We start from the raw sequence: 17738 nt of genomic DNA, 5'->3' as shown, positions 1-17738 counted from the left end.
AAACTGAAGTGGCTGACGATGATGTTGAATAACTCTCTGAATGACTAGAAAAACCATGAGAGTTGAGAATCATGTAAAAATGTATGTTAGCAATTAAAGAAGAGAAATGGAAGAGAGCAGCAAATGAAACCTTAAATGAGAATGATATTGGTATTTAAGGATTAAAACATGTGTCTAGGAAAACTGAAGCTTCCTGAGTATTACATATTTTTTTAAAAATTTTATGATCACTTAGAGGGTCAAATTTGAAATAAAGGTTGTTTAATCTGGCTACCATAAAAATTGTTGGAAAAACGTTACCTCAAGAGCAAATATTTGATTCATTCCTTGCTTATTTTAAGAATTAAAACTAGTTGGAAATATAATCAAAACTGTAACTTTACAAAAAAAAAATGTTTAGCATCAGTCTTTAAAGTTACTGGGCTTCACATTGATAAATGACACATTTTGGTTTCATTGGCAGTGGCGTGAAACTGTGTTATTATAAGACAAAATGCTATACTTATTTTCATCCATTTTAGATTCTTTTTTGCTATGAAGTTATGATAGAATATTCCTGTGAAAATCTGGCCTCATTTAAAGTGGATTCACTTTAAGTGGCTTCCTCTTGCACAAATCCTCCTCGGGTAAGGAGGCTGCGCTAGTCCTCTCATGCGCTAGAGCATCATTTGTTTATGTTTGCACCCACTCTAGACTCTGCGTCCCTGGAAGTGGTCATGCTCAGTGACACAGGCAGTCACTTCAATACCCCTGCAAAGTATCATCTACTGCTTTTGCAGTGCACAAATCGGTTCAGAAGCCAATTACTGAAACCCTTTAAAAGGCGCTAGAAACAGGAACAGATAATAGAAGAAACAAATTCATAAAATGTTTCCTCTGAAAGGGATCTTAAAATCATCTAGCGTCCCTCTCTCTCATTTTATAGTTGAGGAAACTGAAGAATTGAAAGGTGATAACATGTCCTGTGTCATGCGTCTAGTCTGTGGCAGAGTTTTCACTTGAAACCAGGTCTCTGGATTCAGGTCTAAAATCTCTTTCTAAATGGTAGTTCAGCAAACATACTAGGGGATGAACTCTGTGTTCATGAAGCAAATTCGTACGCTTCATCACCCAGCAGCCCTGCAGAGCATGGAATTGCGTGGTGGTGATGAACCCAAGCTCTGGAGCCAGACTACCCGGGTTGTAGTGAGACTCTCCATTTCCTAGCTGAGTATTCCTGGGCACCTGCCTAATATCTCTCTGTTTCAATTTCCTCCATCATTTCTGAGTGCTTACCAAGTGCCAGAAGATAATAATATCCCTATTTCAGACAGTCCCAATTTAGCTAATACTTATATAAACTACTTTGGCTCAGGGGGCTTCCCAGGTGGTGCTAGTGGTTAGGAATCCGCCTACCAATGCAGGAGACGCAAGAGATGAGGGTTCGATCCCTGGATTGGGAAGATGCCCCGGGGAAGGGCATGGCAACCCACTTCAGTATTCTTGCCTGGAAAATCCCTTGGACGGAGAAGCCTGGTGGGCTACAGTTCATAAGGTCGCTAAGAGTCGGACACAACTGAAGCGACTTAACATGCATGTACTTTTGCTCATAGTAATCTCTCCAGCCATTCCAATGTGAAAGTAAGGAGTCAGCAAGTCAATAATATCAAAGACTAAAACCTAGGCAGTGAGAGTTGTGTAGAGAAACCATCTGCATTAAATGACAGTTTGGGGGTTGGTGAGATAATGTTAAAGGCACCTAGGAGCTATATGCTTTCTTTCTAGGGGATTTACTCTATGTATTTATCTATTTAAGTTGACGAGTTCATAAATTTGTAGTTTCTCCAAGGTTTTTCTCTCACCCTTCATTTCCCTTTTAAAGTGTTGAGTTAAAAATTAATTCAGGCATTGTTAAGACGCCATAATGGGGTGAACCCAATCACGTTCATTAGTTTGGTTTATTTGTTAGACCAGATTGTTTTTTTACTCTTAAAGTATTGAAGGTCTTACTCAGAACAGCCCTGTTTGGCTGACCCAGATAAACCACCACTTAAAATATAGGCTAGACATGCACACATTTATACACACAAATGAACGCAGCAGTTTGGATTATTAACTTTCCTAGCCCATGCTGCAGACAGATTTAATTCATGCATGCCAACTTTCTTCACAAATTTTCTCCATCAGCTACCATCCCAGAAAATATGTATCTAAGTCCAGTAGAATTAAGACTTTCTATTTTAATAAAAGCATTTTTAAAATAAATCTAGCCTAATTACTCTGAAGTCCAGATCCCATGCCAATTTGCAAATTTATCAATTCTATTCTTAAACTTTCCTGAGGAGTAGACTCTTCCACATTGCTTAGAATCCCCTTTAAGTTTCTCACAAGAAATGCCAGGCAACCGGCTAAATTACAAAATGAGAATTTGAAATAAATAGGCAGTCTTACAATATATCTCCATTCCTTCTCCCCTAGTCCATTTGATTAGACAATGCTAACACTATTTTCCTTTATGTTAATAAGACCAATCCTCCATGGGAGGTAAGGGGTAGGTTCATTCTAGAGGCTCCTTTTAGAGGATTTCTGAAGCTTGTGAAATACTCCTCTAAAATTTATAAAACAGAGAAAACAAAAGACTACAATTGAGTTTCCAATCCAAATGGAATTAAACTGTGAAAAGCTCTGGGGAACAAGGAAAATTCAGTTAAGCTTTGTTTTTCTGTAAATATATCAATCATTCTTTCAATATTTATTGAAAGGCAATGAAGGGTGGGCTATAAGATTGGCTTTGGAGTCAGATGTATACACAAACAATCCTGGTTCTGCCACTTACTAATTGTGAGATTTTGGGTAATTTGCAAGCTTCTCTGAATCTCCTGTTGATCTATTTTAAAATGAGGATATACCATGGTACCTACCTCACAGAACTATAAAGGTTAAATCAAGTAGTCCATACTGTATACATATCATTATTTTGATACCCAGTAAGAATTAATTTGCTTCTGCATACAGAGGGATTACTATGTGCAAGCAATTAATGAAATTAAGCCCCCAGAATCTTGGAGACATATTCTAGTTGAGGGAACAAGAAATTGACAAAAATATATATCCTATGATCCCAAAGAAAATCAAAGCAATATAAAGACAAAAAGTGATGGAGTTGGATGAAGTTGCTGCTTCACAGAAGGAGATCAGGAAAAGCTTCTGTGATAACATTACATGTAACTTAATATTAGGAACCTAAAGGAATCGTGAAGGTAAAAAAGGAGAGTGAAAAAGCCAGCATTAAACTCAACATTCAAAAAACAAAGGTGATGGCAACTGGCCCCATCACTTCATGACAAATAGATGGGGGAACAATGGAATAGTGACAAACTTTATTTTCTTGGGCTCCAAAATCACTGTGGATGGTGACTCCAGCCATGAAATTAAAAGACACTTGCTCCTAGATAGCATATTAAAAAGCAGAAACATTACTTTGCCAACAAAGATCCATATAGTCAAAGGTATGATTTTCCCAGTAGTCATGTATGGATGTGAGAGCCGGACCATAAGGAAAGCTGAGCACCAAAGAACTGATGCTTTCAAACCATGGTGTGGGGGAAGACTGGGGAGATCCAACCAGTCCATCCTGAAGGAAATCAGTCCTGAATAGTCATTGGAAGGACTGATGCTGAAGCTGAAGGTCCAATACTTCAGCCACCTGATGTGAATAGCTGACTCACTGAAAAAGACCCTGGTGCTGGGAAAGATAGAAGGCAGGAGAAGAAGAGAACAATAGAGATGAGATGGTTGGATAGCATCACTGACTCAACAGACAGGAATTTGAGCAAGCGACGGGAGATGGTGAAGGACAGGGGAGCCTGGCATGCTGCAGTCCATGGGGTCACAAAGAGTTGGGCACAACTGAGTGATGGAACAACAACACAGGAAATGGAGCAGTAAGGAGGGCAGACACATAGGAGTCATGCAGATGCAGCCCTAAAAAGGCTCCAAAGCAGGAGAAAGCAGAGAGATGCTGGAAGAAACACAGGAAGACCAGTGTGAGTGGAGAAAAAGGGGATCCAAAATGAGCTGGGGCAAGAACAAGGCAATCATGGCAGTTGTTTACACGGAGCTAGAATTTGATATTGAATGAGGCAGAAGTCACAAGAAGTTTCTGAGCGAAAAGAGACATGAACCCACAGGTGTTAAAAGGATCATATGGTCTCTAAGTAGAGAATAAACTGTAAGAAGGAAGGTAGGATGCAGGAAGTTGCTTAGAAGGATTTTATAATGATTCAAGCAGGTGAAGATGGAGCCATGGACTAAGGAGGGAAGGGAAGAGGTGGTGCAAAATGGTCAGAGTCTGGATAAATTTTGAAGGTAGACCTACAAGGATTTGCTATTGAGTTTGATGTGTGATAGGAAAGGAAGAGAGACGCCAGTGATGACAAAGTTTTTAGTCTGAGTATGAAAAATACAGGGCTGTTTACTAACATGTAGGGTACGTCTTGAGTGTGAAGTGCTGTTGCAGATGAACGTGCTTTGTCTCAATCAACATCCTTTCAATCCCTCCTCTTTCCTTTCCTTTAGAATAGAAACTGAAAAATGAAATACTAGCCTCCTTGTGATAGAGTTCTGGCTAGTAAGATGTAGGTAAAAGTACTTAGCTAAACTCCCAAGAGAAAAAGAAGATTAAAACAAGAGAGAAGAGAGGCTTTTTCCCTGCATACTTTTTAGCTTTTCCACCTTCTTCCTGAAATACAGGAAGGACACTTGAATTGCAGCAACCATCTGTGATGATAGAACCAACTATACCCAAAAAGATGGTAGAGCTGTAAGATAGAAGGAGAGTGGATTCTTAATGTAAACCAGAGCACCAATGTCTACACTGGACCATGTGACATAAATACACCTGTCTGCTTAAACCATGTCAATCAAACTTTCTGTTACTTAGAGAAGAAAGTAACAGATACAAATGCTAACTCATACAAATGTGTTTTAAATATCTAAGTGGAGATAATGTGTACAAAAGTTGACTTATCACCTGACTTCACTTATCAGAGAAGAGGTTATGTCTGAAGATACATACCAGTCACTGTTGGCACGTAAATGATATTTAAAGCTGTGGAGCTGACTGGATAAGCTGACAGTGGGAGTGAGGATTGAGAAGGAGGGGAACAGCTGTAAGTGGTGAGCCTGTAGCTCTCGAGAATCAGAAGTAAGCAAGAGAGGCAGATCTCCAAAGGAGGCAGAAAGGCATGGTAAAGAGAGATGCCTACCCACATGGTGTCCTAGCAGCCACTTAAGTAATGTTTCAAGGATGGAAATACAGCTATGAGAGATAAAGAAAAATGCATCAGTGGATTTGAAAATATGGAAGCCACTGGTGATCTTGAAAAGGATGTTTTCAACTCAATGTGCCGAAACCAGAATTCTTATTATGTACCTACTATGCCACGACTCTGATAGGATCAACGCTTATCAAAAACAACCCAGTACAATACCTCTCTTTTCATTAAAACAAAGAACAAACCAACCAATCAAACAAACAAAAGAACAGTTTTTATTGATTTGACTTCAATAAATATGGGAGAGGGTGACTGTATTTTTCTCCAAGTAATAATATTTTCCCAGTCTTAACTGGTTATGAACATTGCAAGAGAGGCATGAAAAGTGAGTTTTAGGAAGAGGATGGAATTCAGGGCAGGAGAACTGAGCTTAAATTCTTCCCCACCACTTCCACCCATATCCTGAATGGGTCGTTAACCCAAGTTGGTGTCATTTCCTTCATCTCTATGGTAGATTAGGATTTAGATTCTATTCCAATGTTAACCTTCTGTATTTCTAGACTGATTAATGAATATTTTTAAGCTTACACTGAAAGATAAACTCCCCAGGTCAGTAGGTGCCCAATATTCTACTGGAGATCAGTGGAGAAATAACTCCAGAAATAATGAAGAGATGGAGCCAAAGCAAAAACAACACCTAGTTGTGGATGTGACTGGTGGTAGATGTAAAGTCTATTGCTGCAAAGAGCAATACTGCATAGGAATCTGTAATGTTAGGTCCATGAACAAAGGCAAATTGGAAGTGGTCAAACAGGAGATGGCAAGAGTGAACATTGGCATTTTAGGAATTAGCAACCAAAATGGACTGGATGGGTGAATTTAACTCAGATGACTGCTATACCTGCTACTGTGTGTGAGAATCCCTTAGAAAAAAATGGAGTAACCATCATAGTGAACAAAAGAATCCGAAATGCAGTACTTGGATGCTATCTCAAAAACGACAGAATGATCTCTGTTCGTTTCCAAGGCAAAACAAGTAATCCAAGTCTGTACCCCAACTAATAATTCTGAAGAAGCTGAAGTTGAAGGGTTCTATGAAGACCTACGAGACCTTCTAAGACTAACACCCTAAAAAAATGTCCTTTTCATTATAGAGGACTGGAATGCAAAAGGAGCAAATCAAATTTACCTGCAGTAACAGGTAAATTTGGCCTTGCAGTACAGAATTAAGCAGGGCCAAGACTAATAGAGTTTTGCCAAGAGAATGTACTGGTCATAGCAAGTACCCTCTTCCAACAACACAAGAGAAGACTCTACACATGGTAGATACATGGGTATCAGCAGATGGTCAATACTGAAATCAGATTGATTATATCCTTTGCAACCAAAGATAGAGAAACTCTATACAGGCAGCAAAAAATAAGACTGGGAGCTGACTGTGGCTCAGATCATGAACTCCTTATTGCCAAATTCAGACTTAAATTGAAGAAAGTAGGGAAAACCACTAGACCTTTCAGGTATGACCTAAATCAAATTTGTTATAAGTACACAGTGGAAGTGACAAATAGATTCAAAGGATTGGATCTGATAGAAAGAGTGCCTGAAGAACTGTTGATGGGGGTTTGTGACATTGTACAGGAGACAGTAATCAAGACCATCCCCAAGAAAAAGAAAGGCAAAAAGGCAAAATGGTTGTCTGAGGAGGCCTTACAAATAGCTATGAAAAGAAGAGAAGTGAAAGGCAAAGGAGAAAAGGAAAGATATATCCATTTGAATGCAGAGCTCCAAAGAATACAAGGAGAGATAAGAAAGCCTTCCTTAGTGATAAGTGCAAAGAAATAGAGGAAAACAATAGAATGGGAAAAAATAGAGATCTCTTCAAGAAAATTAGAGATACCAAGGGAACATTTCACGCAAAGATGGGCACGATGAAGGACAGAAGTGGTATGGACCTAACAGAAGCAGGAGATATAAGAAGACGTGACAAGAATACACAGAACTATACAAGAAAGATCTTCACCACCCAGATAATGATGATGGTGTCATCACTAACCTAGAGCCAGATCCTGGAATGCGAAGTCAAGTGGGCCTTAGAAAGCATCACTATGAACAAAACTAGTGGAGGTGATGGATTTCCAGTCGAGTTATTTCAAATCCTAAAAGATGATGCTGTGAAAGTGCTGCACTCAATATGCCAGCAAATTGGGAACGCTCAGCAATGGCCACAGGACTGGAAAATGTCAGTTTTCATTCCAATCCCAAAGAAAGGCAATGCCAAAGAATGCTGAAACTACTGCACAATGTGCTCATCTCACATGCTAGCAAAGTAATGCTCAAAAATCTCCAAGCCAGGCTTCAGCAATATGTGAACCATGAACTTCCAGATGTTCAAGCTGGATTTATAGAAGGCTGAGGAACCAGAGATCAAATTGCCAACATTCGTTGGACATTGAAAAAGCAAGAAAGTTCCAGAAAATATATCTATTTCTGCTTTATTGACTATGCCAAAGCCTTTGACTGTGTGGATCACAACAAACTGTGGAAAATTCTTCAAGAGATGGGAATACCAAACCACCTGACCTGCCTCTTGAGAAATCTGTAGGCAGGTAGAACTGGACATGGAACAACAGACTGGTTCCAAATCAGGAAAGGAGTACATCAAGGCTGTATATTGTCACCCTACTTATTTACCTTATATGCAGAGTATATCATAGAAAATGCTGGAATGGATGAAGCACAAACTGGAATCAAGATTGCTGGGAGAAATATCAATAGCCTCAGATATGCAGATGACACCACCCTTATGGCAGAAAGCAAAGAACTAAAGAGCCGCTTGATGAAAGTGAAAGAGGAGAGTGAAAAAGTCAGCTTAAAACTCAACATTCAGAAAACTAAGATCATGACATCAGGTCCCATCACTTCATGGCAAATAGGTGGGGAAACAATGAATGACTTTATTTTTGGCGACTCCAAAATCACTGCAGATGGTAATTACAGCCATGAAATTAAAAGACGCTTGTTCCTTGGACGAAAAGTTGCGACCTACCTAGACAGCATATTAAAAAGCAGAGACATTACTTTGCCAATGAAGATCTTACTTTGCCAATGAAGATCTGTCTATTCAAAGATATGGTTTTTCCAGTAGTGATGTATGGATGTGAGAGTTGAACTATGAAAAAAGCTGAGCACCAAAGAATTGATGCTTTTGAACTGTGACATTGGAGAAGATTCTTTAGAGTCCCTTGGACAGCAAGGAGTTCCAACAAGGCCATCCTAAAGAAAATCAGTCCTGAATATTCATTGAAGGGACTGAGGCTGAAGTTGAAACTCCAATACTTTGACAACACCTAATGTGAAGAACTGACTCATTTGAAAAGACCCTGATGCTGGGAAAGATTGAAAGCGGGAGGAGAAGGTGATGACAGAGGATGAGATGGTTGGATGGCATCACTGACTCAATGGACATGAGTTTGAGTAAGCTCTGGGAGTTGGTGATCAGCAGGGAAGTCTGACTGCTGCAGTCCATGGGGCCACAAAGAGTTGGACATGACTGAGTGACTGAACTGAACTGAAGTCTTCTCATGTGGCTCAGTGGTAAAGAATCTGCCTGCAATGTAGGAGACATGGGAGATGGTGTCTGGGTCAGGAAGATTCCCCTGGAGAAGGAAATGGCAACCCATTCCAACATTCTTGCCTAGGAAATGCCATGGACAGAGGAGCTTGGTGGGCAATAGTAGATGGATCTCAAAAAAGTAGGACACAACAGAGCGGCTAAACAACAACAAAAACTTTTAGTACTCCAAACGGCACCTCGTGTGTTGTGGGCACTCAAGAAATACATGTTTAATGAAAAGTGAGTATACACTTAGGTGACACTGACACAGGGCTAGGTGACTTGCTTAGTCATTGCTGTTGAGTTACTAAATCGTGTCCCACTCTTTGCAACCCCATGGACTGTAGCCTGCTAGGCTTCTCTGTCCTTGGGATTTCCCAGACAAGAATATTGGAGTGGGTTGTTATTTTCTTTTCCAGGGAATTTTCCTGTCCCAGGGATTGAACCCACATCTCTGCCACTGGGAGTTGGATTCTTTACCACTGTGTCACCAGAGAAGCCTGACTTGCCCAGTCAGAGCTGACAAATAAGTACCAAGGGCTAGATGTTCTATCTCCAAGTTTAATAATACATTTTCTCTGTATTGCAATATTTGAAGTGTTTAATATTTCCATCTATAAACACACCACCTTCTTTTTTGCACATTTACAATTATATGGATACTAGCCAAGTGAAATTACCAAGTCTCCTTGCCTAATTGGTCTGGACTTCAGAAATTTTCAAGAGATATACACACCTCACATATACTGAGAAAACTGAATTGAATACTATAGCATTTTTTTTTTTAAAACAACTGTGCTTCTTTCACTAAAAGGCAAGAAGTCGTTCAAAGACTAGAGGAAATCTTTTTATTTTTGGAAGGTTTATTTGCTTGATTCCTCAAAGTAAAAGTGCTCCAAATTCCCACACAAGCATAAACAGAGTTAAGCTACATGGTTCTGTCTTGAGTGTGCAAATAGCACAGCCCAGTCTTATGTCAGCTTGAAAGATAATGTCATGCAGAAAATTAAGACCATCTGATGAAATCATGTTATGAAATGTGGCTTGAGAGAGCAGCTTTTTGTGTGTTATGATTTGATGTATTTTCACACCAAAGCTCAAATGAACAGGCAAGGAGCCTCAATTAGTGCAAAATTTGAAAATTTCAGACAAATTTACAAGGTGTTTACTGAAGAGAAAGGAGAAGGGGACATCTTAAATACTGTCTTCTTGTAACAGCCTTGATTTTATGTTATGTGCCTAAGGAATCAAATGCCTCAGCTTTTCATTTAGAGTTTTGAATTTAATCTGATGGCAGTTTGGATATAATAATGATGCATTTATTGTTAATTTCCTTACAGCCTTACTATTGAACAATGTAGACCATTATCACCCCAAATGCCTTCTGTGTTTGTAGGGATTTCCATATTCCATAATGCATAGAAGTGGACTCCAAAGCAAGGCTTGAGATGAATATATGTGAAGCAAGAATATATTTCCTTAGTAACTAGTTGGTCTTTTTTCCCCCTCTCTGCAGACCTGTTTTCTAGAAGATGAGAAGGAGACTTGACAGGACTTTATTGGTTAATAAATTAACTTGGTAGATTTACAATCATTACTTGGAATGCCAGGAACTCTTTTTAGGAACTTATTTTCAAGAGAGAAAAAACATGTTTAACTCAGAATATGAAATCGGCACTACAATCTGCCTGGAAGAAGGTGGCTTAGTTTGATTTTCACCTGTGTGAAAATCAGATCCCATCTGCCATTGACACAGCTAATTTTGGCCAAAGGGAGTATTTAAACAGATATTCAGAATTACACTTTCTTTCCAGTATAAATGAATAAACAATAAACCATTGTGAGCGATGTGATTTTTGAGATATAGTTAGTCTTTGTAGTTGTATTTGTAGCACAAATTTGTTGGCCTCTTTAAGAGACTGTAGTGAAGTGGAGAAGGTCAAGTGACTTGCACAATGCAAGTCTAGAATATCCTTTACTTTCTGCTAACCTGCAAGTCTAATCTAGGAGGAAAGAAAGATAGCTTAATATCTGTGTGACCTTCTTATCCCAACTCCTGTCCAAGGATGTAAATAAGCCAACTTTTGGAGATAAATGGCCACTTCCTGAGAAGAACTCTGGGCTCATGGGAAAGACATTTTTCCAAGTTTAGAAGTGAAAGAGGGTCTATACTGACAAGTGGTGGTAAGAAATTCATATCCACGTCTGTTGGATCAAAGCTTCCTCTCTGTTTATCTTGTTTTATCCATGTCCCCAAAAGAGCTACTGAGAGGTCTCTAGTCGTCTCAGAAGGATGGATACAGAAGGACAGATATTTAAATTCAGGGCTCTACACTCTGTGAGAAAACATAGACTACTAATGAAGGGACTACCCATTTGGCCAAGGCAAACTTGAGCCCCATATTTTGCTGTGATCCATGCAAGCAAATAAAATAAAAATGTATTTCAAGTAAGATGGAGCTAATTATAGGAGGCAGAGAGTAGGTAAAATAGCTCCTTGTTCAGAAGCATCCACATATTTTCCTGAGATGAAGAGCAAATATTTTGTTTAAATAGCAAGCAATTTTCTATAAAAGTGCTACTGCTTGGAAATGCTCTTTATGATTTATTGCTGCCTTTTAACCTGAAAAAATATTAATAACTGAGGAGCCTTTGTTGGTATCTTTATTATGCTTAAACCCAAATAGCCATAATATTATAACTGGTGTGGCCACATTCAATATTTTTCTTTCATGAATGCAGCATGGGCTTATTAACAGAGACCAGAAAATAAAAATAGAGGCGACCTTCCAGGCATTAGTTAGCTTTACATGGAGATGCCGCAACAGTACTATGACAGCTAACTTTCACAAGGCCTGGGGTGAGGCCTTGCAGAGAATCCCTCTGCATTTCCCCCCATTCTCCCAGATAGAGCACTTTCTCTGCATATGGATTCATGTCATCATTCAGCTGTTTCTTCTGGTAAAGCCAGAATCCAGAACAGAATCTCCGTGAAAAGGAAACCTATAAATTAGATCTCTTTGTGAGCAATTTGCTGTTAGTTCTATTCTCCTTGCCTATTAAGATTCTTTATTTACTTCACCAAGAGATTTCTGCTGACAAGTCCATCCATTTACCACTAGCCTAGATAAAATGATAATAAACAAAATGTCAAAAATGTATTCATGGGGCCTTCTCCATTCCTACCCCTCCCCTTCTTCTTTTTCATCAAGCTGGTTAAAAAACCCACTGGAGCTAAAAATGTTTAAAATGGACATGCTGGCAAAGGCTTTGGATTAGATAATTAATTATATTTTATGACAATGTTTATGTATGCTATATTTGTAATGATATATATTATATAATACATGCACACACACATATAAACATTACACCCAAACTGGGACAGTCAGAAAGAGGACAAATATCTCTCCGTTCCCACTGCTTATGTTACTGGCTAATAATCATGTCCCCAGGATGGGGAGGTTGAATGGAGGCATATTGGGGGAAAGGAAATTTTCTGTTTTATGCTTATGGATGATTCCCAAGAGGAATCTTTTGTTTCAGAGTATCTTTTTTAGTCCTTTGGGTGAAAGGCAAATGCTGAGCAGTTCTATCTTGCATATAACTCCAATGGAGACACCTATAATACAAAACAGAGATCCCCCGAGGGCACCGTTATACATTTATTATAAAGCAAAGATTAAAACAATTTTATGGAAATTAAAGATAATACGGAACATTTGTCTCTCTCTCAGTCAAGGAGTAACATGAAGCAGTTCAACAAACAGCTCCAGGCAGTTCCACGCGAGATGATGGAACGGCTGGGACCAAGGGGACGCGCAGGGCGGCTGCAGACTGCGCGGTGCGGGTTTAGTACCAGGGCATCTCGCTGGTGCTTGGCAACTGTGCTCTGGTGAAAAATGACACGCCGGCAAAATCAGAACAATGGGCCAGTCCAAGGGTTCTTAGGTGGTTTGCCCTCCTGAAATCTATCTCAGCAGGACAAGATGCAAACAGCAGGGCGGGGACCAGGAGGGGTGCTCAGCAGAGCTTTTTACATTTGTTCAGGGGAATGTATGTGTGTGTGGTTTGTTGGTTAGATTTCTATTTGATTCACACAGTCCCTACAAAAAAGAGTGTACAAAACTCTGAAAATTTGTAAAAAAATCCAAGCTGGTAGCGTTTCTATTTTATATATAATAGAATCCTGTTACCAAAATAAGTGGTTGTCAGAGGAGAGTAAAACATCTGTGTTATGAGAGAGATGTACTCTACTTCATTTGCACACGAGGGTCTGATTTGACCTCTAGCACACTGAATTTATGGCAAAAGGAGGGCTTTTAAATTGAGTTTGTTTTATTTTGATCCTCTGTCTGGATATTTCTTTCATACCTCCCAGGCAGTAGCTCTCATGGGTAAGCTTATATTTTTGTTAATAAAAAAGTGCAATTGGTGCTAATCTAGACTTCCATCATGGTCGTTCAAGCTTTCCAATGTTAATAACCACTCTCATAGAAAGGATCATCAAACCGACTTCAGACTACGTGGTTTTGCGTCAACGCAGTGAGCCATATTCAGAAACGCTGGCTTTGCTTTCCTTAGTCCACTGCTGGATAGCTATGTGACATTTATAAGTTAATTGTTTTCTTCCAGCCTCGATTTCTTCAGCTGGAAAAGGCTACTCTTTATTTACTAATTTAACATGAGTCTCGGGATGGCAATGATTTATGGAGTGAACCAGTTAAGATATTGGGCTCTTGATCTGACTGACCTGAGCAGGAATCTCTCATTACTCACAAGCTCTATGACTTGGGATCAGTTACCAACTATAACTCGCGTCTACAAACGTTAGTTATTGGGAAGATTAACTGAGATAATATATGTAAAGTATGTTGAGACTGGCATATGGCACTCTATGAATGTACAGATTTTATAAATAACAATAATAGCTAAATGTACTTAGGCCTCCACACAAATAATTAACTAAAGAAGAAGCTTTATCATATAATTATCATTCATAAATAATAACAGCAACATTTATATACAGATTTTTATGAGCTCTACACAGCAATGAATTTTCATGCCAGATCTCAAGCACCATACTTCACCTTTCATTTTAAACTCTATGACTTTTTCATATAGTGGCATAATACAGTACAGACTCTTGAAACACCTCCAGTTTTCATTCCCCTCCTCCCCCACCACCTCCTGCTTTGCGCTTTCTAATGAAAAGAAAAGGTTAAGGGCAATCTGTTTGAGGCTAAAGCTTACTACACAGAGCAGGCCAGCTGATGGTGCAGGGCTCAGAGAGTGATGTGAACAGGAAGGGAGACATGGAGAACTTATGAAACACACGGAAGGTGTCTGCACTTTCGTATTAAAAATACACTGGGGGGAAAAAACTTAGCACCAAAAATAGCAGAAAAAATATTTTCAAGCACTTGCTTTTGGTTTGCCTTCTTTCGCCCTTCCAATAGGAACTATTTTTCCACAAATGGATGGATGTGTTTAGTACAATAAACACAAAAGCCCTCTTGTTAGAATTCATTAAAAAAATAAATGTAAAAGAGACCTCCTTTATAAACACAAAAAGACATGGAAACTAGGGGGTTCCTGGGTAATAAGACACATCAAGGGGCATTAAAGGGACAAGGCCTTCATTTTTACCTAATAATATCCACCCTGGAGTGTCATTGCTTAATTATGGTTTTTTGAATGTTTGGGCCATAAAGGAACCAGAATTTATTTTCAAACACATATTGATGTACAGCCAAACAATATAGTCATTCCTCATCTATTAATGAGGTTAAGACCCATGCCTTTAAAGGGATCACAAATAAATTCTTGGGTATATTTTGCCTTTTAAATATTTTGAATATATGAATTCATCAGGATTTGGGGATTAGGTAACTGCTGTCTACACAAAAAATCTGCAAAATTTTTCATTACTTTTTTATTAGTTGGCAGCAAATACTCTAACTGTGAACTTTTATGAAGCTATAAACATAAAGGACCTTCTGATACTGGTATGATGATAATTCTAAATTTCCTCTTTGCAGCTGTGGTTGATCCCCTCTATTTGGTACAATCTATTTTTTTGTGACTTAACAGAAGAAAGTTGGCTCACTACTGTATTGCCTTCAAGCACTTTCTCGGGAAGTTCTTGAATTAAATCCACATGGAAACCCAATTCCCCTCTCCACCTTTCCCTTAAGGTGGTTATAAAATGTCAGTAGAAAGCAAAGCTGTTTATTTTACTTAGAGTTGGATTCTGTTAGTAAATGAGTTTCTGGTGGGGCTTATGTGCAAACCACATCTTTCAATCAGATTCTTTACATTACTAAATGTGTATTAAATTGTGCCATAAATATTAATTTAAAATTCAGAAGTTCAGATTTCATCTAAATCCAAGCGAATAAGCAGAGAGACAAACTGTTTAACAAGTTCTAGATTCACTTCTAGCTCTACCAGCAAAATATTGCTTGACTTTTGGATGTCATAGGCCAGAAAGACAGTTGGGCTGTCTTCCCAATGAGCAGATTGCCCACCTGGCAGAGATCTGTGGGCTGACTTTCATGACAACTTAGAGATCTCTGTAAAGAGAGTGTGGCAATCCTGGCAGGACAGACGGCTCTCCTCCTGGAATCTAGGACATGGTATATGCTAAGGCAGGCTCTGGCTGCTGAGCCATATCTAATGCTTCAGGGGTTGGGACAGTTTTCAAATATGATGGAACAAGAGGGTAACCTAGGAGGTGCCAGGCATATTGGGAAGTAGATGAGTCTGAGATGATAGGATATGGTTGCTGGGTATTAGGGGCTATCTCTTATGAATCCAAGCTATGTTTCCAGGGCCTAAGAGCCAAGAGACTCTCACTGGACACTCAGCCCCTGGATCTAGCTCTCTCCAACTCTCCTCCCTGAAGAATACTGCACAAAGCGCAGCAGACAGCATGCTGCTGCTAATAGTGCTCAAGAAGGTAAAACGTGAAGACAAAGATGTCTGTTGTGGTTTCCTTTTCATGTGACTTGGTTTAATTCTGGGGGGTATCTTTCCTTTTACTAAATTTAAGGTAGCTTAAAGAGAAGGGCAGTGACATTAGCAGAAATTGTAGGATAAATGGATGGTAGAAACTACCTACTCTGTCTGTGTCTTTGTTGTTTTGTTTCCATTTTCCTATAATTGAACCTGCTTTTTTCTGTATAAAACTGTAAAAGTCCACTATTTGTTTCAGGAACTGAAGAATCAATGGACACATTCTTTCATCAAAGAGAGCTAGAGTACCCTTTGGTACCTAGATTTCTGTTTCCTGCTTAACTGAATTCTTGAGGCTAGAATATGGAATTCAATGGTTTCCCATCTTTTCTTTGGGGAAAACCATTTAATTTGTTATGAAGTCTCATGATCCTCCATATATGTGTTTTAAAATGTGTATTATTAAGCACATCCACCTCTTTAGACCTTTGAAAATACATTGAAATAAAATAAATGCATCTCTATGAAATATAATGCTATTTGAGATAATCCTTGGCTTTTGCTTCACTCACCTCTGCCATTCACTCTGCTGTTTCCCAGGAGCCTGGAGCCCACATATTGGCAACCACTTAACACCCTGAATGGAGGTGACTTCTGCAAGACATTTGCTATGGTCTTAAGTGCAACAATATTAACTGAGTTGATCTTTTGGAATCTTCTGGGATCTACCTGCTAGTACCATCATATTTCTTTGGTGCTTAAAAACAGAGCCTGCTTGGATTAGAAGATAAACCCCAGAGGACAAAAAAACATGAAATGGATAAGTGTGCCTCAACCACGTGGATAAGCCCACCATCTTTGTATCATTAACTCGAAGGTTTGTGGTGTTTTTCATATTAATGGGATGTCTCCACTTAAGAAAAAAATGGAGGACCTGGAAAAATAGGTTACATATGCTGGTAGAACTTACCTTATTTTTCCTTCTCTCCAGTGTTCCAGGGCTTACGTTTGAATGATTTTGAATGATATATTTGACTCAAATAGGAAGAATCTATAAATGTTGTGGAAAAGGAATAAAAAGTAGTTAAGAGAATGGCTTTAGAGTCATATTTGGCCTTAAATAAATATTTCAATACTTACCAGCTATATGTGGGCAAGTAACTCAAACTTTCTCCAAATCTCAGTTTTATCATCCCTAAAGGAGCAATAGTATTTATACCTAGAAGTTAGTGATTATTAAATATAAAATTATGTAAAGAGCACAATTGGTGGTGTATAGTAGCACTCAAAATATGTAGTAGTAGTTTATGTACTTTGTAACAGGCTAGAAAAAAGTTTTCAGGGAATAGTATTCAGAGTTTAAGCCCTTTTGGGTATTTCTCCTTAAAATCAGTTGGTTCCAACTTAACTGTGTAGGGTTTTCAGTACAGGCCAGAGCTAAGTGTTTGCATGTGCCACTGAGGACATGGGGACAAATAGGAACAGTTCAGGGCTATCATTGACGTGACAAATGTGACTATAACTGAGGGAGCTTTGGAGGAAAAAGGAAAAAAAAGTGAAAGTGCAAGAAAAAGAATATTGGCAAACAACTGAAGGCCATTTAGGGAGTTGGGTGAATACCTCAAATCTCTGCAGGACACCATTAAGTTAAGAAGAAGACCCATTCACCAGAGAATTTGCAACAGTGTTAATATAAGCAATGGCCATACTATTGTGTGGGCCAGTAAGTTCATTTGGCCCACATCCATGTGATGTAACGGAAAAACTCAAACGAACTTTTGGCTAACCCAATATTTGAACTATCGTCAAGAGCTGGGGCAGGCACATATGCCTTCATGTATAGGCCTAGGTTTTTACGCTGCTTATTTAGTCGCTAAGTCATGTCCGACTCTTTTCAACCCCGAAGACTATAA

At 39.0% G+C, this 17738-nt stretch overlaps 1 long non-coding RNA gene across 3 annotated transcripts in view; it reads right to left on the bottom strand.

Annotated features, from left to right (window-relative positions):
* LOC136163536 (uncharacterized) overlaps positions 1-17738 on the bottom strand; it is a 133587-nt gene that overhangs the window by 35174 nt on the left and 80675 nt on the right. For 2 of the 3 annotated variants that reach the window (XR_010662255.1, XR_010662256.1), the window contains exon 2: positions 16796-16876. This is a non-coding gene — a long non-coding RNA (uncharacterized lncRNA). Of the gene's footprint in view, positions 1-11778; positions 12491-16795; positions 16877-17738 lie in introns of those variants that run through there. The other variant, XR_010662257.1, reaches the window with a different exon arrangement.

Source organism: Muntiacus reevesi, chromosome 1, assembly GCF_963930625.1.
Source record: "Muntiacus reevesi chromosome 1, mMunRee1.1, whole genome shotgun sequence".
Classification (NCBI taxonomy): domain Eukaryota; kingdom Metazoa; phylum Chordata; class Mammalia; order Artiodactyla; family Cervidae; genus Muntiacus; species Muntiacus reevesi.
Note: the sequence above shows the minus strand (reverse complement) of the source record. Positions and strands in the feature narration are given on the sequence as shown.